The 8932-nt window shown below is 38.8% G+C and overlaps 1 protein-coding gene across 1 annotated transcript in view; it reads left to right on the top strand.

Moving 5' to 3' along the window:
* Nucleotides 1–214: 214 nt before the first annotated feature.
* Nucleotides 215–8932, top strand: part of GSN (gelsolin) — a 70420-nt gene continuing 61702 nt past the window's right edge. The window contains exon 1 of the mRNA XM_074211684.1: nt 215–306. The gene's annotated coding sequence lies outside the window, so the exon portion shown is untranslated. The remainder of the gene's footprint in view (nt 307–8932) is intronic.

Raw genomic sequence — 8932 nt, 5'->3', positions numbered from 1 at the left:
AGTAGGAAATCTGAATGGTTCTGGGTCAGGATTGAGCCCTTTGTGTACTTTAAGTGGGTGGGTGTCGCCCCGCCCTCGGCACTCTTAAGTCCAGCCCCCCCACGATCCCTGCAGCCAGCCCCGAGCCCCCTTCAGCCGGCGTGCCCCTTGCTCCACGCCCCAGAAGGTGGCTCCTAATGTAGAGCCCTGCCCTCCCTGCCTGCTCCACCCGGCCGAGCCCTGCCCAGCCCAGCTCAGCCCGGAACGCAGTCCTGCCCGGAACCAGCTGCTTCTTCGGATAGCGTACAAGCCTCACGAGAGCAGGAGGTAAGTGAGCTGTCCTGGAGCCTGGGGAGTCGGGAGTCCGGCCCGAGCAGGCTTGGAATCCTCTCGGGTCCTGCGGGGCCGGGCTAGGCGATCCTGGAGTGTCGGTCCTGTTTTGCCTTCTGCAAGCCTCGGGAGCCGGCGGGAGGGGGACAGAGAAATCCACCAGCTAAAGAGCATCTGCCAGACTCCATCCCTTCAACGCCCCTCGATTCTGCCCCCTCTTCGTCCCCCCCCCCCCCGTTACCCTGTGCTCCTTTATACTGACGGGAGATAGAGAGGAAAAGAAAACTCAGTCCCAGCCCCCTTCGCCCGCCTCTCCCCCGCATCCTCGGTGGGGCGAGGAGCCAAGTCAGGGATTCAGATTCTGGAGTAACCTGCTTCCCACCCCCTCCCCCGCCCCCATCTCTAAATCTTTCCTTCCTTATAGACTGTGGGGTTCCGAAGACATGTGTACATGGAATTTGGGGGTGGAGGGGGAAAGAAGCAGAATGTGTTACGTGGCAGCCCCCTACCCAGTACTCTCGCCTTCTCATACTGTACTTCGAATATAGCCCTCTCTCAGGCTGGTATACTATCCGACATAGCTCTCTCTCAGGTGTTCACTCCCCTTTACAATAATTCGGTCCCCTCAGTTCCTTGGAGAGCCACATCCCCGTTATACACAGTTCTTTAAAATGGTGGCCTAGTCAGAGTCCTGTAAACTGGGACCCACATCCCTTAACATGCCAATCCAGTGCCTACCCCTCCTCATATACAGTCTCCAAACTAGCGCCCCCAAAGACTAAGTCCCTTTAGCTGGTACCAAAACCATCTTCACACACATAGCTTTCAAGCATATGGTCAGATCAACCCACATCCAGAGCCACTTAACTTCGCTCCAGTCAACACAGATAGGGTCAAGACTGATTTGGTGGCCTAAATGGGAGTATAAACATTCTTCAAAAGGGATAAAGACACAATCATTCTAAAACTTTATTACTACTCACTCCCTTTAGGTAAATGAGATTCATGTAGCATTAGTTTCTTTTTTTTTTCTTTTTCTTTTTAGTTTTTGCAAGTCAAACGGGGTTAAGTGGCTTGCCCAAGGTCACACAGCTAGGTAATTATTAAGTGTCTGAGACCGCATTTGAACCCAGGTCCTCCTGACTCCAGGGCCGGTGCTTTATCCACTGTGTCACCTAGCTGCCCCTCATGTACCATTAGTTTCAAGACCTCTAATATTTCCGGTGAAGGGAAGAGAGGGAAAAATTGTGAGTGAATACACTTTAAGTTCTTACCTGATCAGTGCTCCAGACTTTTATTTAAAATGTCTTTTCTTGGAGGAAGAGGGTTGTTTTTAATAACTATTTCCCCCCCCCCCCCCCCCCCCCCGCCTTATGCAGACTGTAAAACACCCATATTAAAGTTCACCTGAAAATTATCTTAGGAAAAATTAGCCTCTGGAGATTATTTTGATGATAATTTACATAGCACCCGTTCCTCTGGTCATAGAATTAGAGCAAGTTAGATGCAGAATATTCTAGTGGAGGGAATACTAGCCTAGGAATCTGGAGACCTAAGGTCTGATTGTTCCTCTGCCACTAATTAGTTCTATGAGATTGGTCAAGTCACTTTCCCTTTCTGAACTTGAGTTTTTTCTCATCTGTAAAATTTGGGTGTTGGATTTCTTCAGTTCTGAACATTCTTTTTTTTTTTTTTTTTTTTTTTTTTTTTAGTTTTTGCAAGGCAAATGGGGTTAAGTGGCTTGCCCAAGACCACACACCTAGGTAATTATTAAGTGTCTGACACCGGATTTGAACCCAGGTACTCCTGACTCCAGGTCCGGTGCTTTATCCACTGCGCCACCTAGCCGCCCCTGTTCTGAACATTCTTTGACCTAAATTTCCTTAGCTTTAAAACTATCATTTTAAAGCATCATTTGCTGGCAACAGGGATAGTGATGCCATTAGTTAATTGCTTGATATGTTTTTATTCTATTTCTGGAGATCTCTCATTCGATTATTGGCTAAACTGTCCAATTGAGGACATATTTTTGAGCCTTTGACAGACCAAGTTGGGAGAGTTTTATGGAGATGTTTTTCCGATAGAATACTGGGAGAGTCTCTCGGGAATATGGTGATGACCAGTCTCATTTCTTTGCAACAAGTTTCTTCTTTCTCAGACTGCTATTTATACATGCCAGGGAAACTGGAAATAGTTTAGCCTAGCTTGGGTTGGCATCTGGATGAAATATGTATAATAGAATACATCTCCCCCTTTCATTCCACATGTTCATCTTTAAAATTTTTTTTTTTTTTTTTTTAGTAAAACCAGTAATGAAGCTTGGTAGATGGATTAGCGTTTCTGTTAAAACTAAGGGTATCTATTAAAACCAATTATGGCAGAAGATTAAAGATTTTGGTAAACATGTTTACCTATGAAAAAATATACACATGACAATTTTTTAAAAGGAACTACTTTTTATTTTAAAATCATTGTGTCTTAGAATCATAGTGTGATAGTGCTGGGAGGGAATTTAGAACCTAGAATGACAGAACTGAAAAGGACCTAGAACACAGAATAGTATTATTACCTAGGATCTTAGAATAAAGAATGTTAATTCTGGAAGGAAAATTAGTATACGGTATAGAATATTGGAAATGGAAGGTGCTTTAGAGATCATCAAATCTGATGCTTTCATTATGAAGAAGAGAAAAATGAGACAACTTACTCAAATGAGTTAGTGAATGAGCTCAGAGTAAAATTTCTGACTCTCAATTTGATGTTCTTTCCAGTACTCTATCATTTGTTAATGTTTACAAACTTTGGAGCTATGGAACTTTAATATTCTAACCCCAAAATAGGCTTCTAAGTGCTTATTTTATTGAGATAGAGAATGGTTGATACATTTTATGAAAATAAGCTTACCAGTTCAGAGAGAACATTTTCAAACTCCACCAAGTTCTTTGCTTTTGGTTTGCTATTTTTCTTTCTGAAGCTTTGATTTTATTGTCTGAATACATGGATATATTCACTGGAAACAGCAACCACAGTAGAAGCTGTAGCACAATTTTCCTACGGAGGAGGAGGACAAAGAAGGGGTAGGATTATGAGTCATCCAGCTTAGTTTGAAGAGCTGGCACAGAAGAATCATAGAATCATAGAATATCAGAGCAGGAAGCAACATTAAAGCATAGAATGTCAAAGCAGAGGAAAACTAAAACCTAGTCTATTAGAATCTTTACTTTTAAAACAGAATAGGATCATAGAAGCCATCTAGTCTCATTCTCTCATTTGTTATATTAGCAAATTAAGACCCTGAGAACTGCTTAGTGTCAATTTGTTAAAGAAATTTTATATGACATCTAGAAACTTTAAAAAGAAATTCTTTAGAAAACTCAGTGGTCATTGTGATGTTTTATCAGACTGGCTGTTTCTACAGAAGAGAATGTTGCAGAAGTAAAGTTCGGTCTGGAACCCAGAGCAGGGATTTCTTTAAATACTGAATTTTAAGGGAAAAGAATGAAATAGGGACTTAGGGAGGGAAACCAGTATTTAGGCAGCTGGTGGAAGTTAAATAAAAATATATATTCTGCCTTTTAATACAGAATCTGCCCATCATTTTAGTGTTGGGTGTGGTTTCTGAGGTCACCATTTAGTCAGTACTCTGGTTAGACAGTCTACTCTTGGCATGCAAGGTACCCCCTTTGTGGTATTACTTCTCTTCTTTTGGGGTTTCACATCTCTACTTAGAAAGGAAAGACATCAAAGGAAGTGGATTGTAAAGGGCTTTGGCCTGAGTCCACATAGAAGGCAACTGAATACTTCACACCAAACACTTGTGTATACTGCTAAATCCAGTAGTTGGTGTTCCTCTATTACATAAGAGGAAAATTTAATGAAATGTTCTCTCATTTCTATGCAGTCACTTTACCTCTATAAATCCGAGTTTTGTCTTTTGTAAAAATTGGGAGTTATAGAATGTTAGAGCTGGAAGGAACTCTAGTCAAAAAATACCATAATATGACATATTGGAGTTGGAAGGAAGCATTGAATATAGAATTATTAAGATTTTTAAAATATTATTTTTGCATCATGTTTATTTCTCAATAGAGCTATCCCTTTAGTCAATTAGCAAGTATTTTAAAGTGCTTGATATGTTCTCAATGATGTGCTAGGTATTAGGGAAACAGTCAAAAATAAATATTACAGTTTTTATTGTCAAAGAGTTTACATTGCTTATAACAAAGAAAGAAAAAAAAGGGGGAGGAGGGGAAAGAAGCAATTAAACCAAACTGAGTAGTACGTCAACCAAATTAAATAATATGTACAGTTCTCTACCCATAGTTTCCCATTTCAACCGAAAAAGTGGGGAAAATACATTCTTATGTCTCTATTTTGAGTGTGAATTGGTTATTACAATTATACAGAACAGAATGTAAAAGTATGGTTTTGTTGTTGTTGTTTTTGCAAGGCAATAGGGTTATATAACAAGCCCAAGGTCACGTAGCTGGGTACTTATTAAATGTCTGAGGCTGGATTTGAACTCAGGTACTCCTGACTCCAGGCCTGTGCTCTACCCATTGTGCCACCTAACTATCCCTTTGGTTTTTCTTTAATATGAGGTAGATAATATCTTGAGTCCTTTTCAGCTCTACATTCTATGTTCTAAAGTCCCTTCTAGGTCTAAAAGTACTTATTCTAAGATCTTTTCCAGTTTAACAATTTTAAATCTAAAGGTTTTTTCTATATCTGACATGGTAGATACATTCTATTACAATAAGGTCGTATAGTGGAATCAAGTTGTCTACACTTCCAAGCCAATGCTCTTTTCTGAACACAATACTGCCTTTTTATAATGCACATGGAAGGTCATTACTGTAATAGATTTTAATGAATTTTAAAAGGATCTATAATTTTGTCACGATAGATATTAATTCCACCAACACAAATTGTAAACCTTCTTCACCTTAGTGGATAGTCTTTGAGAGTTATCATGGCCAAAAATTCATCACCCTGAAACAGGTGATAAGTCCTTCCAAACTTAGACTAGTCTCTGGACAACTAGCATGTAGAATGTTATTGGGTCCATAAAATTGCTAAAATTTATATAGTACTTCAGGGTTTATTAAATGCTTTATGTCATTTATTTATTTAGTCATCACAACTATCCTTTGAGATAGATAGTGCTCTATTTTACATATCTGTAAATGGAGGTTTAGAAGATCATATGACTGGAAAATAACAGAGGTACTCTAGTCTTTTAACTTCCTATACTGTGGCCTTTCTACAATTCCATATCTGCCTTTTAAAGATACAGAAGTACAATTATCCTGTTAACTAATGTAGATAACTAAGCTGAGTCATTCACACCAGAAATCCCCTTGGGGAATGCATAGAAGCAACTTCGTTTCAACAATGTGAGTTACATTGAGAAACAGGGATGGGAAATTGCAGAATCTACATGACTATAGTTGCAATTAAGTAGTTAGAGACTGTGAAGAGCACCAGAAATCAATATAACCTAGATTCTAGTCCTGACTCTTTCTTCAAATTGCTGATTGACTGCAAGACTAAGTCATTTTTTTTCTCTTGTCCCCATCAGTTTCTTAGTCAGTCAAAGAAGGGGATTAGTTAGTTTTTTTTAATTTATTTTTTTGGTGAGGCAATGAGGTTAAGTGACTTGCCCAAGGTCACACAGCTAGATAATTATTAAGGTCTGAGATAGGATTTGAACTCAGGTCTTTCTGACTCCAGGGCCGGTGCTCTATCCACTGCGCCACCTAGCTGTTCCAGATTAGATGTTCTTTAAGATCCTTACCAGTCTTAATATTCCATGGTTCTTTTATTTCAATGCAGCAATTCTTTTTCTAGTGCTGAACTCATAAGACTATTATAATATCAATTTGGAACCACTTCTTGGTGGTTATTTTGCTAAACTGAAATGCCCAACATTACCTGGCTTCAAGTGGTTGATGTTTACAAACATAGAATATATTTTTCTGATTTTTTTTTGCCCATTGTTCTAAGTGAATTAGACTTCTGAGATGAGTAGTTATCCTAAACTGACAAATCCCTAGTCCTTTCTGCCTGAGCTTCATAACTAAGCTGAGCCTGTGGCCAATATGGTTAAAAAAAAAAAACCACTCCTGGAATTTCTATAGCAGGTCCTGAAAAGAGATGGCATGCTAAAAGCTTCAGTTTTCTTAAACTTATAGAATATTGGCAAGAAGTAAATGTTGAACATAGAATGTTAGATATGGAAAGAATCCTATAACATAGAATATTAGGAGTGGAAGGGACCTTAGAATACAGATCCTTAGAATATATAGTTACAGAAATGGAAAACCAAAGGGACCTTCTCCTCAACTACAGATCTTTCCTCTCTCAGATTACCTCTCAATTACTCTGAATCTTGTATGTAACTGGGTTTGTATTTTTCTTTTGTGCTTATTTTTGTTTAGTTTTTCATTTTGTTTCCTTTATTAGAATGAAAGCTTCTTTGGAGTCAGATAATTTCTGCCTTTCTTTTTATCCCTAGCACTTAGAAAAGGCTTGAAATATATAAGAACTTTATTTTTATTTTTTTTAGGTTTTTTTTTTTGGTAAGGCAAACGGGGTTAAGTGGCTTGCCCAAGGCCACACAGCTAGGTAATTATTAAGTGTCTGAGACTGGATTTGAACCCAGGTACTCCAGACTCCAGGGCCGGTCTAGCTGCCCCCAATATATAAGAACTTTAGATGTTTATTGACTGGCCAACTCACCTTAGAGATCATTGTATGCCAGCTCATACTTTCATTTAATCGATTTATTTTAAAAAATTTATTGACACCTTTTGTTTTTATATCCAAGTTTCTGAAAATAAAGTACCCCTTTACCCCATCAGGTTGATGACTAAATGTTTCCTTATATAAAGGAACTGGTGATAAGCCTACAAAGGCTGAGTACTATACCCACTCCCTGCTCTGTACTAGAGATGAAGATTGGAGAAAGTTCGGTTCTGAGGAACTTGGTCTCCTAATCAGAGGGGTTGGACTCCTTTTCCTCACATACTTTTGCTTATTAATCCACTATTTCAATGCCCTGGGGACAAATTTACTTATGGTTCAAGCTATTACTAACATCCAGCATTTCCTCCAAAAGGAGGAAGTATAAAGGTACTCAGTGTAAAATATGAATCAAGTATGGGATGGGTAATTTATTCCTACAAACAATGGAAATGTCAAACATAAATTGGATTAAGTAATTTAGCTTATAACTACTATTACAGTTTTCTGGGATGTTGAGTCTTAAACTTCATTAGACTATGGAGGAATTTGAAGGACTGCTAATTAGGCATTTTATATTTAACTTTGACCCTACACTCTCAAACAGCTCTTGGAATATGTTTGCTATTAGGCAAGTCAGACTTGTACCAAGTATCTTTTCAGTTACTATTTCTCTAGGAACATCTCCTTTTGCTGTCTTGCAATTTAAACTTGAAGGAAATCAAGACTTTTTGTCCTCTTAAATTCACAAGGTTGTTTTCAAGCCTGGACACAGTCATCTCTGGATAGCTACCTGTTGAACTGAAATCATGAATAAACACAAAAGAGGAAAAGGAATGAAAGGTCCAGACACGAGTTCACTTACTTAAGCCCCGATGCCCCCTGGTGTCATGTGGACAAGGTTGTTATATTGTTGGGGAGGGTTGTAAAGGATTGACCCATTCCTACCCTTCACTGGAAACCTCTGGTTTGCATGATATCACCTGCAGGGTCAAAGCAGGAAGCTATCAGTCATTTTAATTTGCACAGAAAGAAGTACTGAGCAGGGGAAGATTAATTGACTTCTCAAAGTTTGGCATGCCATATCAAAATGCACGGTCTTTTCCACAGTGAATCACTCCATGGTTAGAAATAGGCTCTAAAGCATAAGTGGTCAGAACCAGGAAGGGCAACCTTGAGCACGGTCAAGTGAATAACCTCTATGAACCAGTTTAACTTGGACTACACAAAGGAAAACAGTGAAGCAAAGAAAAATTGCTACAATGAGGTCAAATCTGACAACATAGGTGACATTCTGCCTTGGTAGACCCTGGTCCTTCTGCTTAGAGGAAGGAGTTATGCTCCATTATTTGTTCTCTGGCACTATTTTTGTGTTTCTAGTTAATCAGCATTCTGTTTCCTCTTGGTGATTTTTTTTTTATTTACATGGTGGTAGTCAATGTGTGTTTTTTTTAGTTTTTTTCTTAACTTTGCACCAGTTCATACAAACCCTCCCATATTTATCTGAAATCTGATCATTTGTCTTTTATTCCTATAGAGTAACCTTCATTTACATTACAAATAGTCCTTCCCATCATATAGAGGCTTGGGTTCATGGAAGAAAGGTGATTTTCCATTGTTACAAATATTAATAGCCAAGATGGGACTAATACACAGGCCTTCCACTTCAGCATTTTTTTCACTATATCACACTACCTTCCCCATCCCCTCTCTCTTTTTAATCATGGTTTGAACAAAGGAATGACTGTGGAGATCCCCAATAGTATTATTTTTAAAGGGTGTATTTTCATTGTATAAATTCTGGTCTGGTTTTTTAAGGAAGTAGTCTTATTGCTTATGGTATCCCTAATACTACTAATAATATCTAGAGTTATAAAGA

Source organism: Macrotis lagotis, chromosome 1 (assembly GCF_037893015.1).
Source record: "Macrotis lagotis isolate mMagLag1 chromosome 1, bilby.v1.9.chrom.fasta, whole genome shotgun sequence".
Classification (NCBI taxonomy): domain Eukaryota; kingdom Metazoa; phylum Chordata; class Mammalia; order Peramelemorphia; family Peramelidae; genus Macrotis; species Macrotis lagotis.
This window is presented reverse-complemented; position numbering and strand designations above follow the sequence as displayed.